Source organism: Triticum urartu, unplaced genomic scaffold, assembly GCF_003073215.2.
Source record: "Triticum urartu cultivar G1812 unplaced genomic scaffold, Tu2.1 TuUngrouped_contig_3591, whole genome shotgun sequence".
NCBI lineage: Eukaryota > Viridiplantae > Streptophyta > Magnoliopsida > Poales > Poaceae > Triticum > Triticum urartu.
The window spans coordinates 31,422-47,378 of record NW_024114135.1 but is presented as its reverse complement, the minus strand read 5'-3'; the positions used below and the strand labels follow the sequence as shown (position 1 = coordinate 47,378).

Here is a 15,957-nt window from a genome sequence, read left to right as displayed (position 1 = left end):
AGGAAAATTGAGCCTTTCTTCCATCATGAGCCCAGATAAGCAAGACCAAGACCACACATGATAAATCACTTAACAATAGTATGACTAGAGATAGATAGTACCATGCCAAGCAAGAATATAAAAAAAGATAAATCCTATATAGACTAATAATCACAATAGCATGATTAAAGGGTCTAAAATGACATGAGCATAACATTGGCTCCAGCAGCAACCTCAATACAATAGGCATCATCCAGCGGCTTAAAATAATTAATATAGAACCAAAACATGTCATCACAAATTACCTAACTAAACCGTATGGAAAGTCATAACTGGAAGACTATATCAAGAAAATCATAACAGTAGAAAAAAACTGGCGGCCGGAAGACCACCACCACAAAGACAACATAACCACACAAACATACCACAAATCGTTGGCTCGATGGCCAGCGCCACAACCGGCACGGCTACATAGCCATGTCATCTCACGGCAGGGGGAGAGGGATGAAACTAAGGACTCACCAGATCCAAGGATGAGGTGACCCATAGCGCCAAGGTTGCGGCCAAACCGTTGGCATCGCACTGGAGGGAAGCCGAGGTATGTGTGTGTAATGTTTGCATTAATCTGTATAGCCCATCATTGTAGAACTTGTCGAGATGGACGAAGATGACTAGAATTCCTGCAGACAATCGGGAGAAGAAACTCATCAAATTTAAAATCTCAATAAAAAGTCCCATAATTTTCAATGCTAAAAGTGAGTGAAAACGATAACTTTAGTTGCAACAAGCATTGGATCGGATGAATAAAATGCCAAATTTTATTATAGTAAGGCAAAATTTAGTGTGCTATCATGGAAGAATGGATCAGTAGTGCTATGGCGAAGCCAGCTCGCTCAATGCACACCATCATAAGGCACATCCATAACTAATGATGATCAACCCTCTTAGGAAAATGGACCAAGACGTGAAAGCAAGCAAGCTACACAGATTGAAACGAAAGAACTTATCAAAGAACATGACTAAGAGATAATCCAAAGCTAATCATGACTACGAAAGTTCAGTCAGCACCATCTATCAATGACTCCTAACACAAAACCATCATCACATAAAACATCTTCAGTAATACAATGATAGCAAAGAGAGGAACTTATATGATAAGCCACCAAGGAAATGAAAAGAACATGCAACACTATATATAATTGGTGGAGTAACCGACAATCATAGTACTTGAAACCCGTTATTATACAAGTTCTAGAGGAATCACAACATTGTTACCAACCTGGAGATTCTTGACATCGATGTTGAACGTTACCTCGATCTATGGTGAGCCCCTTAGTTCTGGTAGGATACCAACAAGGTCAAATTCGCCCAACAGTTTGTGTCTATTGGCATCTCACGCTCGGCTTGCAACACTTCAATACCTACTTGTGTTTGGCTGTCGATAGCGACTGAGAACACCTGCAAAAGCACGTACGTAGATAAGTATGATGCCAAAACAATATGGACATGGCAAGCAAGCTAATTCAGATCAGATGAACATAACATAAAATTCTACTATTGGAACGCAAAATTTCATGTTCCTGTGGAACTGACCAGTAATGCTATGTAGAAGCCAGCTCCACGAATGCCATTAGAAGGCATGGCCATAGATAATGATAATCAATCCTCTCAGGAAGGTGTGTCAAGAGGTGAAAGCAAGCAAGCTAACATTACATACAGATTGATAGAAGACTATAGCTAAGTCGACACCATATCTATCAATAACTCTTGACACAAAGCTATCACATAAACATCTCAGTAAGATTATGAACTATCTAGAAGAAGTAATATAATGATACCAAACCGAAGAAAATCAATGACACATCACCAAAAAGAAAAGCCATCACATATAAACATCTAACAAGGACCCGATTGTGACTTACAAACAACGAATAAGCTCTAAAACACAAGGACACCAATAAACATAAGGGTAGCGATGTCTAGTCATCCATCAGAGCTAAGCAAGTCTGCTTCGCGTGATTACTACCAGCCTATTTTCTCTTTATCTATTCTCTCCTTTAATATTCAAAGGAGTGGGCCACATATCTCTAATGCACACAACAAAACACATGCTGGCTAAATAAGTGAAAAATGACCGTGGCTCTTTAGATCCACAAAACTGAACTGATGGATTGAATACTAGCGCTGGAAACTACCAATATTGTAGAGGACCACTTGTAGCAGCAAGACAGAACATGTATAATGGCACACTACGGCAACAAGCAGAAACTACCAAACAACAATAAATCTAGTACAGTGTTATCTTTTCCAAATAACAGTGAACGCACCATGGATATCCAAATAAGACCAGCAACATCACGCCCTGAGAAAAAGGAATGAAAGAAGACATGGCCAGATGTGTCAATGAACTCCTTTGGCTTGGCTAGATCAAAACCAAACATCTCTTGCACCTGTAAGAAATTGAATGAGAATTATATTGCATAAACACATGGATCAGTACACAATTGGTACAATACCTAGAAATCTTAGAATCTCTAAAAATAAGTAAATAAAAAATTCCAATTCTTGTGTACAGAGTATACATAATTGTTTTTAGCAACAAAAGAATAACATGTTTCATGTGTGTATTTCTAGGCACTGTGGCTTTCCCATGCCAGAAGACCAGAATCCATCTGGCATTGTCAATCCTAGATGTATACTATTATATCATGACACGTCCATTCTGCATTGCGTTTTCTCATGAGAGAAACACCCTTTGAGAACTGATCCAGCAACTCAGATCTCGGGATACTAGTGTGTTAAGATAAAACGTCAGCTAGAGTTGATCACCTACTTATCTCATTAATCAATTGCTTAAGTTTTCTTAACTTGTTAATGACATCATTTTGTGGCGCTATGTGGAAACATTAAAATCATATTCTGAATCGATTATCAAAACATAAGAAGCAAGTAGAACAGAAGATTACCTTAACAAGCGAAACTAGGCTTACTTCACAAGCAACTAATGGAAGAGGATTAGACCCATCAGTTCGTCGAAAAACTGGTATGAAGGAGTCATTCACTTTTAGATAACTAAAAAAAGGATTTATTCTTCGGATTCCAATTGACTTGTTCAACAAATGCTGAGAACATCCACTCACCTTACTTCGTCAAGCATACCTGAGCTTTCTTGTGGTAGAATCAAACAATCTAGAAGTTCATTTGTTGTGGAAGCGCAACTGAGAAAACCGTGTATATCAGCAATAGCAGAAATCATGAATGCATGACAAATCAATGAATGTTGGGATCTAGACCAAGCCCACCTTTGGTGCTTCACAGGAGAGCAGAACACAACAGCGGCGTATTCGTCGGATGGTCGCGCTATGGGGACAACGAAGCAGAAGCGGCGGCTGGGCACCAGAGGCCAGGTCCGTGAGCGTGGAGGTGGCTTCACTTGATTAAACGCTTCACCCGGTGGGCGCCGGGTCAGCGCCTTGGATGCATGGTGCTCTGAATAATGACTGCAAACTGCCACCCTGGAATGGATTCAACCAACGTAAATCGATGAGACTCATCAAGCAGGAGAAGTAATAACTTTTTAGACCCAAGCATTGCTACTTTACTGGAAACAAATCGACAAGAAACATACCCAGAGGTTGGATGAGATCAGCGACAAGGCGGATGGATCTGTTCAAGGCAGCACAATGGAAGCCGGGACAGAGGAAGTCCAACAGCAGTCAAGAGAGTAAATTGCTTGGAATACAGTTGTACTCCGTACTAGATAGATACAGAGCCCCACGACCCCACCATGGATTCAATCAACACAAATCGGTGAACTAGATAGGTACAAGTGCAAGAAATATTACCATGCTCTCAGGCCATGTCATGCAGTATCTTGGGATAAAAACCCAGGGAAGATTGATATGGCCTCTAGAGAAGGAAGATAGATAACTGTAATCACTTCAGTGCAATTAACCCATGGACTTGGCATGCTCGGTTGCTTAGTCATGTGAACAAATGCAATGCAGAATGCAGGGTAACATGGGAGTAAGATGATTTCGTACCTAGAGCAATCACCTGAACATTTTGTCGAATGTCTTGCCTGAGGGCCAGCAGCGTTGGCCCAATCTCATCTTTGACGGCAGAAAAGAAATTGTTAGCTCAACCTTGAATTCACAGATATATTTATAAAAAAGAAGAGCAGATGGTAAAACAAGGTTTCAAAGTGGTAGCTCTGACAAAATCAAAGTCCAGTCCTCACAGCAGTTTCAGTTTCATGCAAGTGACTAACCAAGGGCATGGAGAAGCTGCTTGGAGACAAAGAGAAGATCCATGGTGGATGACCTAATTTTTTGCTGATCTCCACCATCTCCTAAGTTGAGAAAACATATAAATCAAATGTAAATACAGTACATTAAGATCTGTGAACTTCTCTAAAACAGGAGCTAAACTGCACAAAAGCACACAAGACCTGCATTTTAATATTTTCTGTATGACCAAACAGGTGAAAGGAGTAGTTTGCATGCTCACTAGCCAACAAAAATACAGCGAGACAGAGAGAGGAAGAAGAGCAAGAGATGCATCGTGTTTCAGTTATTTATTAAGTCTTTCGATACATCCAACCAGCCACTAAACTACAGGTTACAGGAACACATTCAAGACTGAAATTTGTGAAAGATTAAACAAAAGGAGTCTAGAACCCACCGCCAAAAATACAGCAAATGTTTTGGCCATACCTCGACGCTACTGTGAGGTGTGTCTAGAACCAACCTCACGCTCCGCCTCATCCAGGCAAGACTAGACCTTCTTCTCTTCTGGACTACTAAATTTATTTCACAATATTACTAGTATCTAGGGGACAAGACAAGAGAACAGAAGATATTACAGGAGAGAAAGAGAGAGAAGCAACAAGAAAGAAAAGTTGTCTTCTTCAAGTGCAGGGTCAGACAAAGCCATTCAATAGAACCTCTATATTGTGCACCAAAGGAAAAGGTCATCCATTGAGTGTTTTGAACTATAAAAGGCCAAAACTTTTTGCGTCTCCAATCTACTAGTACTAGATTAAGGTAGCTTCATATGATTGATTTCCCAAGTAAAACTAGCCAGTATGCTCAGATAGATACCCCGTTACGACTGCCAAATCCATATTAATACTACTTCTTATTACTTGAGCATTAAGGGTTTGCCAGTTTACTTGTCGTCTTTCCTTCCTTGTTCTATGCCTATGACTACTACTGTATATGTATGCAAGTGCAAGGCAGCTGCACCTTTGTTTGTTTTCTAACAGATCAATTCCAGCTGTTTGCCTGCCCTTAACAAGGGAGATGTTTCTAACAAACGAAAATGCACTCTTTTTTTCCCTTGCAACAAGGGAGATTGAACAAGCACATCTCCTCCTGCTTGTTTCTTGCTTACCAATAACAAAAACTTTTGATCAGCTAAATTAAGCTCTGTATTTCCGAGTCAACGATTTCCTCCCTTTCATCCATTGGCTTATATTTTATCTTAAAGTTATAGCGAGTTGCTACTTACATATCTTGATAAACAAAATTACTAATGGTCAAAAATGAAATCTGACTTAGTTGGTAAAACAAACAAAATTACTCTTTGACATGCATATCTACGGGTCATGTCATTTGTCTAGACGACAAGGAAAGGCCCAATTATTTTAACTAACCAAAGAAATAATTACCCATCTATATAATCGTCTTATCGAATTACTAGTGCAACTCTAGGAAATACTCCTACTTGGCAGGAAGCCACCAACAAGCACATGCTGGACATCCAGCTACACAGCCACCTACATAGAGGAACAGGGATGAGAATATCACCCTGAACCCCAGCTGCTCGGCGCTCCTGATCGTCATATTTGTACCCTACTGCCTTGCTGCACCCTCTTGCCATCCAGCACGAGGCTCGTGCTGGACAGCAAGGTTGAGGTTGGAGTAAACGATGTTGTCGCCAGCTTGGGCGCATGTCCCATTCGACCATGGAACTGGAACAGGAGGGCGCCTATGCTCCAAATAGAAAAAAATAATCATCTTTGTCAGAGTTGACACGCATATTAAGTCACATCTATAAGGCTGTCTTATACATGTACAGCATCAACCAATCCACTAATTTTATTCAGTGAACAACGATAAACTTGAACACTATGAACAAGGGCAGACAACCTGGGAATCATTTGTTGAGTTTCCTTGAAGCAGGGAGGGGCACTATGAACTGAAGATGAAGATGGCAATGTGTTGACGAATTCTGGACAGGGAGGAGATGCACTCACTCAGTCACTCACGTGGAAGGCATGCACGAGTTTCAGGTCACTTGTTGTTGCCAGTGAGAAAAGAAGAGACCGCGTCATCAGCACAAAAAAACCAAAAAGCCTCCTATCTAAAAACTGAAACGACCAAGGGGCTGGGGTGCTGCTTACCCGAGGAGCCGTCGAGGCCGGGCCGTGATGCCAACCGCCTGTCGAAGCGAACCGCACCAGTAAGACATATGACGTGGTGACAGCGAGGTTCCACGCCATGTTGTTGAGGACAATCACATATTCTTCTCAACGCCCAGGGTCTGCTGCCTTTAATACAAATTGTCGGTTATGGAGATGAAAGCAAACACAAATTTCAGTTTTAAAAAATGAAATCTGACAAATGTGGTAAAACAAACAAAATTAGTAAGCAAGATGCACATCTACAAGTCATGCCATCTGTCTAGACGATAAGGAAAGGTCCAACTTTTTAAAGTAACCAAGGAAATTACCTAGATGTACTCCAATTACCAGTGCAACTCTAGGCAGCAAGTCACCAAAAAGAGCACATGGTCGCACGTACATACAGCTACAGGAACCGGAAGGAGACCCTGAAGGCCGGCTGTTTGGCGCTGCTGGTCCTCGTCGTGGTATGCCATCTACTTAATTTTTCCATGGCATGATCTCGGGATCAAACAAGCTATAACCTGTAAACAGGGCAAGACAACATACTGTCAGTGAGTTATATATAATGGCATACTGATGCAAAAGAATGTAACCCGGCAACATGTTTTAGGATTAATTCCAATCGACAAGGAACGGGAGCATGCTAAGGACTTGGAAACATATAGATTTAGTGCAGATTGTAGAGGAAAAGCAAGAGATTTTTCCCCGAGTGGATCAAGGAAGATATTGTATATTATTCTTCTCCCATCTAGAATAGAATGACCCAATCGACAAGCAGGAATGGGAGGTCCAATCATCCCATCCCATCTACAGTAGAGAATGGACGAGGAAGGAAGGAGGTCCAGCCGTGGCCTCACCCGCGGGCGGGCAACCAAATGATCCAAGGAGATGGATTTAGCGGTGGAATTGGCTACCGTACCGTCCGGGGTGGAGCAGAGGACGGCCGCGGCGCAACTCCTCGCCCAGCGTGCTCCAAGCCTTGACGACGGCGCACCGTGGAGAGAGAGCCGACCTCCAGCACCTCCGTCCCGGCACCGGTCGGAACCCTTCACGGCGAGGTGGAGATGTTGGTGGTGGTCGACGGCGCTTGAAGATGAAGGTGGGGCGGGGAGGGAGAGGGATGAGAGGCTGCTGCGGCAAGGGGTCGCGATTTTTGCTGCGGGACGGGAGGCGGAGGGGCGGCGGGGTGATTGGGCAGCCGCAGCGGGATTGAATTTTTTTTTTAGATTTTAGCTGCCTGTTGGCTGCCCACGCCACGGATCGCTGCGCTGGCTGACTATTGGTCCATCACCCGTTCCCACGGATCGACCCCTCCTCCTACCTCATCTCATCCGTCCATCCAAATTGCTTCTTTCATTTTGCTGCTTGTTTCCGAGCCGCACGCTGCTGGTCGTTGAATGGTCAACCTTCCCAGCTCACGGATCGATCCCACTAACCAATCTTAGTCGTACGTCCAAATCCGATCCGACGGCATATATACCCCCCATCAATAATAATAATAAAGCATCTCAAAGTTTTTTCGCCCACACCTCAAAACCCGACGCTCATCTTTTAACGATGGACGCACAAATCAAATGTTCCATTCTTTATTTTACTTTTTTTATTAATCGTTGTTACAGTTATTAGTTGGAGGCGCTGAAAGGTCTACGGTAGATTTCCCAAGAGAAATATACACCACCAGTAGGTCGTTTTAGGTTCTCACGGTTGCCTGAGGAGCCTTCCCTTCAGTTCCGATGCCCCGAAGGCCATGTCATGCTACCCAATTTTTCTGGCTTTTGTTCGTCCTAGGTTAACATGTGGGCAATTTCCCGCCCAAATTTTGGCACACACGTACTTGCAAGGTGGGCAGGGTTGACAATTTGGGCCGAAGATAACATCTATGATTTGTTTTTTGCTTTTCTTTTACATTCCATAACATTTGGACGTTTCATGTAATATATAAAGTTTATCTTTTAAATTACTTTTGGTGTCTTTTTGTTTATTTGAATTTTCATTGTATCCGAATGCTTTGGCCAATTGCGTCAGGCCATGGGATGCGACATGCGACGGACAACCAAAAACAAACAAACACTAGTGCTGACCAGAACAGAAAACATCCGGGGAAAACATGCATTCTTTTGCGGTCACGCGTTAGAGTTGGCCTTAGATAGCCAAATGGACAACATAGTAAAATAACAAGCAAAAAAAGATTTATACTACTACTCCCTCCGTCCCATAATATAAGAACGTTTCTGACACTAGTGTAGTGCCAAAAATAGTTTTTATATTATGGGACAGAGGGAGTAATAAATTAAGTGACCATAACGTCACATATCATTTTTTTTTGTTTTCTATGTTAACAAGCACAAGACCAGTTACACAAAAATGCGAATGGAGCAGGAAATAAACAAAAGCTCACCTCACCTTATCTACTTCCTCTGTTCCAAATTATAAGATGTTTACCAAAACATGTTATAATTTGGGACAGAGGTAACTAAGCTAAGCACCACTGGATCTGGATGTGGATCTTGATCCAGCCCAGACTCCACAAGCACACTACATACTGATTTCCGGCTGACGTGACAGCAAATCACATCATCAAGGATGGATAGATAGATACAAAAAATAAAGGCAGTTAAAATGCCATGCTCGTCGTAAAACTGCGACGTTCAACTCTCTCGCCAATGAAATGCCATCCTCCTGTACGCCTCCACTGTGGCACGCCCAACACTCTTGCTGCTCATCTGTTGTCGACACGGACAAACAACCAAGCGGTCACTGAGATGGCATGGTCGTTCAATTGCTCAGTTCACACAGTGTACCAAAGTCAGTTTAGTTTCGTCAGCATGCTGCATCTAATCTAGTAGTACAAGAGTAACAGTCACTCTAGGGTGTAAGTAAATATGAAACCAGCGATTGTAAGAATGTTTGAATCATGAGTCAAGGAAGATAATATTATTATTTCAGCAGGGAAGACAAATTACCCGACGTGACTAGATGGAGCAAACATGGGTGTCAAGCGGGGGAAGGAGATGAGCTCACCTTGGCTGTTTTGCAGCCGATGCCAAACAGAAGACGCCGCCGTGGCTGGAGACGGTGGCCTAGCACCGTGATGAACATCCCCTTCTCCTATGTTGGACCTAACCCAATCCTGCAGAAACATGGACAAGACAAATGACAAATCTTGAGCTCAAATCATTATAAGACAAGAGAATAAATCATGTCATGGGAGGGGGCCCATGGGAAAACAAAACAATACTCCCTCTGTAACTTAATATAAGACGGGTTTTTTTGTAACACCATGACTGTGTCAAAAAACGACATCTTATACTCCCTCCATTCGGAATTACTTGTCGCAGAAATGGGTAAAATTGGATGTATCTAGAACTAACATACGTCTAGATACATCCATTTCTCCGACAAGTATTTCCGGACGGAGGGAGTATTAAATTACGGATGGAGCAGTATTTAGGACAAGCCAATGATCCTGAAACAGCAGGCAATCGAGCTATTTAAGCCCAAACAGTAGCAAGCAAATGTTCAGAACAGATTTGCAACACACGTACACTCACATGGTAATTTCCTGCGCATATGACAAGAGCGCAGCACATACATGGGCTAGAGATGAACCTACATACATATGCAGTGCATGAGAAGAGATAATTGCATGAGGAAAGAGATAAGCTCACCTTGGCTGTTTTGTAGACGATGCCAAACAGCGCAACCGTCGCACGACAGCGGGGCCTATGGAAGATGCCACCGAGGCTTGGAGACAGCCATAGCGCCATGATGAACCCCCTGTCCTCTTTTGTACATAATCCAATCCTGCAGAAGCATGGGCAACACAAATGAGAAATCCTGAGCTGAAATCCTAATAATAAGACAACAGAAGTAATCATGTCATGGGAGGGCATCCATGGGGAAAGAAAAGTATACTAGCCCCTCCGTAACCAAATATAAGACGTTTTTGCCAATCAGATGGAACTACAAATACATCTTATATGTAGTTACAGATCAGGGAGTAGTATTTAGCACAAGACGATCATCCTTAAACAGTACACAATTGAGCAATTTATTAAGCTCAAACAGTAGCAAATGTTTAGCTGATGTGCAGTAAGACATTTGCAACACACATACATAGATGCACTTATTAATTTGCTATCCACATGACAAGAGTGCAGCACACACGCACACATGGGCTACAGATGAACATTGGCAACGGTGGCTAAATTAGACAAATCGTAACTAAACGAAACAACAGCAGAGCAACATAACCAACAAGATCAGAGGATCAACGGCTCAGTTATGAGGCAATTGACATGAAGCAGAGGATCAACGGCTCAGTTATGAGGCAATTGACATGAAGCCTACCACATGGCAGACCAATGTAGGTGAGGAGCTCACCGTGGTTGTTTTGCAGCCAGTGCCGAACAGCGCCGCGCCTCATTGGTCGAAGGGAGACACGCACAATGAATCCCTTGTCCTCTGAATTAACCGGTGATGATGCAGTACCAAATCAATCATGCTGTTGCACAAGGACAAGATAAATAACAAATCTTGAGATACATGGACAAGTCAAATGGAAAATCTTTAGCTTGAATCATAATAAGAGAAAAGAGGAAATCATGGCATGGGAGGGGATCCATGGGGAAACAAAATAATATGAGTATTTTAGCACAAACCCATGATCCTAAAAACAGCGGGCAATCGAGCTATCTAAGCCCAAACAGTAGCAAATGTTCAGAGCACATTTGCAACAGAGACACACACTTGGTGGTTTCATGTGCACATGTCAAGAGCACAGCACACACATGGGCTAGAGATGAACACGGATTGGGAAATCAAAGCCAAATATAATATATATAGATTAGAGAGAGAGAGAGGAGAGAGATGGGCGGGAGAGACCTTCCATGGCATCATTCTGGTGGGAAAGGAGCAGAGCACAAGCAGTTTCCATGGCGTCGCCTTGGTCGCTGGCACCTACAGAGATGACCATCATTCAGTCAGTCAAGAGATGGCAAGCACTGGAGCAACATCATATCATTGCACAAAAGCAGCAGCAGCAGCAACAACTCAATAAAGCTCAGGATTTGAGTATTCTGCAACTGATGGCACACTATTACATGTGTTAGAATTAAATAATCCCAGTGTTGCAACAACCATCGACTTAATCAATGGTTGTTGATGTATTTGTTGCCAAAAAATTCATCAAAGCTACATCCATGAGGCACCAAGAAGGCACATGAGTTTGTTGCATTTCAAAAGAGAAACCACAACTTCCCTTGTTTTGATCCAAACTAGATGGATGGATTGGATGTTGTGTGTCCCATACCATACCATGCAGTGAGCTGAATCCACGGCCTAACAACATGGATCAGATGGGGTGGGGTTGGACTGGAGCAGTAGGAACCAGACCAAACTGAACTAGCTAGCTATTGGAAAATCAAAACCGAATATAGAGAGAGAGGAGATGGGTGGGAGAGACCTTCGATGGCGTCGTCCTGGTGGGGAAGGAGCAGACCCCATGACGGGCGTACGGAACGGCGGTTCATCGTGTCCTTGATGACCCTGTACTCCAGCACATTGCGCTGCTCGACCTTGGTCATGATTTTGTGAGCGTCATCGTCGAGGGTCTCTGTTGGGCAAAGAACAACGTCAAAGCAGAGAAATGGAGTCACACCAAAAGGACACATGGCATGATTTAAGAGGCGGAAATACGTGACTAGTAGTATCTGCGATGGTTACCAAAGCAATGCAGCAGGGGGAAATAATGTAATCTGGCACTAATCACTATCGAATTGCTGCTACTATATGCGGACCCCAACGAGAGCAAATAATAACTCGGAAGCATTGTTCCAGCAGAGCAAGCCACGTGCGTCGGATATAAAACTCCCTGATTTTTTCAGCACATGTTTGAGTCAGAAACAGGGAGATAACATGATGGTGTGATGCAACCACAAGCATGGCAGTGAGGAAAGGCAAGATAATCACCGCATAAGAATGAGATGGTAATTTCCGTTGGGATGTAGACTAACTAGCTAGAGGGGTGCTGCTATTCTTCTGTGGCAAACATAACTGGTCGATCCATATATATACAAAGTAAAGTGATTAGCCAGCCTAGGAATGCAAACTTCTCGTTCCAGTTCCACACGCCGAAAGTTAAGTGTTGGAATCAATCAAGAGAAGACAAAATTGACATGGATAGGCTCGCTTGTGTGACCGGCAGAAGAATCATCGCTACAAGAGCTCATCATCTCGACTTGTCGAATCTCGTACTAGACTCACACCCGCACAGAAACTGTTGCACTAGTGAAAAGAAGCAGCATCTCCGGGTAATTGACGGTCGGGACACACGCAGGACATGAGAGAGTGAGAGAGGGCAGAGTGAGAAATACCTTGACAATGTCCATGGCGTCGGCAGCGGGGTCTGAGCGGCGGCGTTGTCCATGGATGAGGCAGCCTGCGGCTGAGAACAGCAACATTATGGAGTTAGTATGAACCTGAAGATAAACTAAGAGCATCTCCAACAGCCGCACTAAAGCGCCGCGCGCAAAAAATCTGTTTACCGCGCGTGCTGCAGCTGGTTTTGCGCGCCCGCCTGCGCTGGCTCCAGCAGCCGCGCTATAATGCAGCGCGCGCGGCTCCAGCAGAGCGCAAAAATACAGCGCGCGCGACTCGCCGGGCATTTTGCATATATAATATTTTGGACAAAAATTAACTTGTGAAATTTGACACAAACAAGTTGATGAATAAAAGTTCATGCCCACAAGTTCATCCAACCAAGTTCGAATGCAAACTAAAGTTCAAGACATGAAAGACACATCAATCTTCATCTTCCTTGTCCGCGTCCTCATCTTCATCTTCCGAAGACGACTCTTCCGCCTCCGAAGATGAATCTTCCTCCTTCTCCTCATCACGCACCGCATCACGCACCGCATCATGTGAAGCTCCGACGGTGTTGGCAAGATCTTCAACGGTATCTTCATGGGAATGTGTGTGAGAAGGCACATCGAAAGACATTGCACCCATGGCGGCCGGAGGTGCACCCATGCCTCCCATGAGAGAAGCAAAACTCATGCCTCCCATGGCGGCCATAGCGTCGGAGGGTGCTCCAAAGCCACCCATGCCTCCCATGGCGGCCGGAGGTGCACCCATGCCTCCCATGGCGGCCGGAGGTGCACCCATACCTCCCATGGCGGCCAGATGTGCACCCATGCCTCCCATGACTCCGAAGCCACCCATGCCTCCCATGGCGCCGAGGCCACCGCCACCCATGGCGCCGAGGCCACCGCCACCCATTGCACGAACCAAGGCTCTTTTTGGATCAAGACTTCTTGTTGGGCAAGATTGACATACTTTTTTTGCGCCGCATTGAGGTTAGATGTGTCCAAGAAGAACAAGTGCTTCTCCCATTCCAACAACTTAGCTCGCTCCTCGTTGCTCACTTTCCTCTCCTCCAAAGTCACCTTTCTCTCCTCGGCCGCCACCCTTCTCTCCTCGGCCGCCAACCTCCTCTCCTCGGCCACGGCATCTTGGTTCCTTACCATTTTCCTCACCTCATTGGCTTCGACCCTTGCCTTCACAATAGCTTCCATAGCATTTTTGAGCTCATCATCTCCTTTCCTCTTCTTCTTTTGGGTTTGGTCTTTCTTGCACCCATCCGGTCGTTTTGGCTTCGAGTATGAAACCGAGTTGGGTGTGGGGCTTCTCTTGCCGTCATCACTTGATGCATCATCCTCCTCCTCATCATCATCATTCTCAATTGCTAGCTTCCGTTTGTTGCTCAAATGCAAATCCTCCAAACCAACACGCTTCTTCCATTTCTCATCATCCTTTAACACTTCATAGCAATGAGGCAAGGTAAAGACCCTGCCTTTCTTGACCTTCCCCTTCTTGGTTGTCCTTGTCTCTTCTTTGAACAAATTTTGTGCAATGTTTTTCTACAAGAAAAACAAAACAAGTTAGCACTTCGGTCACCAAAAACAAGTATGATGAACATATATGAGATGCCACTTACTCGATCATCCTCATTTGTGCCACTTGGGTTAATCTTGTCAACTGCCTTTTGTACGGCCGCCCACTTTTGACAATCCGCGTTGATTGTCGACCATCGGGACCGAAGTGATCTCTCGGAGCGGTCAATTCCACTCAAGTTGTGAGCATCAAAGTGTTCTTTCATTCGCCCCCAATACGCGTCTCTACTTTGATCACCTCCAATGGATGGATCCCTCGACACTTGCAAATAAGTATGGCATAGTAACTTGTCATCGTTGGTTGAGTAATTGCCCGCTCTTCCTTTCGGCGCCTCGACAATTCCCTCACCCTCCTCGTCCACCTCAAACTCATGGTCTTCGAAATGGATGTCATTGGTTTGAGACCAATGCGAATTGTTGGACCCAACACCCATAATGGACATGTATGCATCATCGTTGAGACTACAAAGTTTTTTGAACAATGCAAATAAGCTACCTATATGTGATGATGATGCATTGAAAAAATAAGAAGAAAAGAAAAGTTGGAAATTTTTTCACCTTGGGGGCATTTCGTCGAACACGTGGTGCGCGTCGGCGGCCGGCTCAACGAGGGAGCTCGCCGGCGCTTCGGAAGCCGCCGCGGCCGTCGAACGCCCTGCAAGCTTCTTTCCCCTCGCCTTCGTGGTGCCGGAGCCGTCCGCCGCCTTGTTTTTCTTCGCGGATGTTTTGCCCTTCTTCGTCCGCGCCGCATTGGGTACCTTCTTCGACGGTGCGGCGGCGACACGGGACGGCGCCGGCGCGACGCCACCCGGCGCCGTGGTCATCCGCGGCGGCAAAAAGAGGCTGCGCGCGAGGCCGACGCTCGGCGGAGCTCCAGCGGTGGCGACGCCAGCGCTCGCCGCGCTAGGGTTTCCGGCGGCGGCGGCTGCGGCGGCGATGGGGGGAGGGGGGGTCGCGGCTGTACAGCGGGGTGAGCGGGGCGCCGGTGTGCGCGTCCATGCGTGGGTGGCAGGGCGCCGGCGCCGGCGCGCGCGGGGCGTAGGACGAGGAGAGGAGAGAGTGCGGCGCGAGCGCTCGAGTGTGCCGCGCGCTGTAGCTGGCGCCCGAAATACACCGCGCGGCTAAGTGTTTTCTACCGCGCGCCCAACCTGTTATAGCGCGCGCGCCGTTTTTGCGCGCCCGCTAGAGCGACCCGCCGCGTTGCGCACGCGCTAAAACGGCCTAGTTTCCGGCGCGGCGCTAGTTTAGCGCGGCGGTTGGAGATGCTCTAAACCTGCAGAGTTGTGCAGTTTTGTGAGGAAGGAAGTAAAAGTGTGAGATTTTGTGCAGTTTTGTCTTGTCCGAAGATAAAAGTTGGAATGTGGGATGGATGGGCGTGGACAAGCATGGACTTTGTAGGCGTGATACCTTCCATTCCATCGTGACCTTTCATGGCGTGCCATGTACATGTCCATGTCCATGGAGAAGGAAGACCGGAGGGAGCTGCTGTTGGTCATGGCGTCGGACAGGTCCTGGTCATGGAGACGAGACGGGGGTGGGTGGGTTAGTCAGAGAGGGAGGGACGGGGGACGGCACGGCGAGGGGAGACGGATGGGTGGGTGGGGATCTGTTTTCTCT

At 45.4% G+C, this 15,957-nt stretch overlaps 2 long non-coding RNA genes across 13 annotated transcripts; both read right to left on the bottom strand.

Moving 5' to 3' along the window:
- Positions 1-500: 500 nt before the first annotated feature.
- Positions 501-7,601, bottom strand: LOC125527334. 12 transcript variants are annotated; one of them, XR_007292051.1, is made up of 14 exons: positions 7,308-7,601; positions 6,715-6,909; positions 6,386-6,532; positions 4,695-6,278; positions 4,250-4,330; positions 4,023-4,091; positions 3,825-3,888; positions 3,608-3,645; positions 3,282-3,494; positions 3,120-3,197; positions 2,946-3,019; positions 2,307-2,429; positions 1,292-1,437; positions 507-659 (listed from the first exon to the last, which is right to left on the bottom strand). It is a non-coding gene; the product is annotated as an uncharacterized LOC125527334 (long non-coding RNA). The 12 variants fall into 12 exon arrangements; XR_007292048.1 differs by having other exon boundaries at positions 3,608-3,888; positions 4,695-5,970; positions 6,129-6,278; positions 7,308-7,600; XR_007292043.1 differs by having other exon boundaries at positions 3,608-3,888; positions 4,695-5,970; positions 6,132-6,278; positions 7,308-7,600.
- A 1,081-nt stretch (positions 7,602-8,682) lies between these two features.
- LOC125527333 lies at positions 8,683-12,216 on the bottom strand. The gene is made up of 6 exons (XR_007292039.1): positions 11,853-12,216; positions 11,273-11,347; positions 10,772-10,892; positions 10,057-10,192; positions 9,410-9,518; positions 8,683-9,111 (listed from the first exon to the last, which is right to left on the bottom strand). It is a non-coding gene; the product is annotated as an uncharacterized LOC125527333 (long non-coding RNA).
- Positions 12,217-15,957: the final 3,741 nt, after the last annotated feature.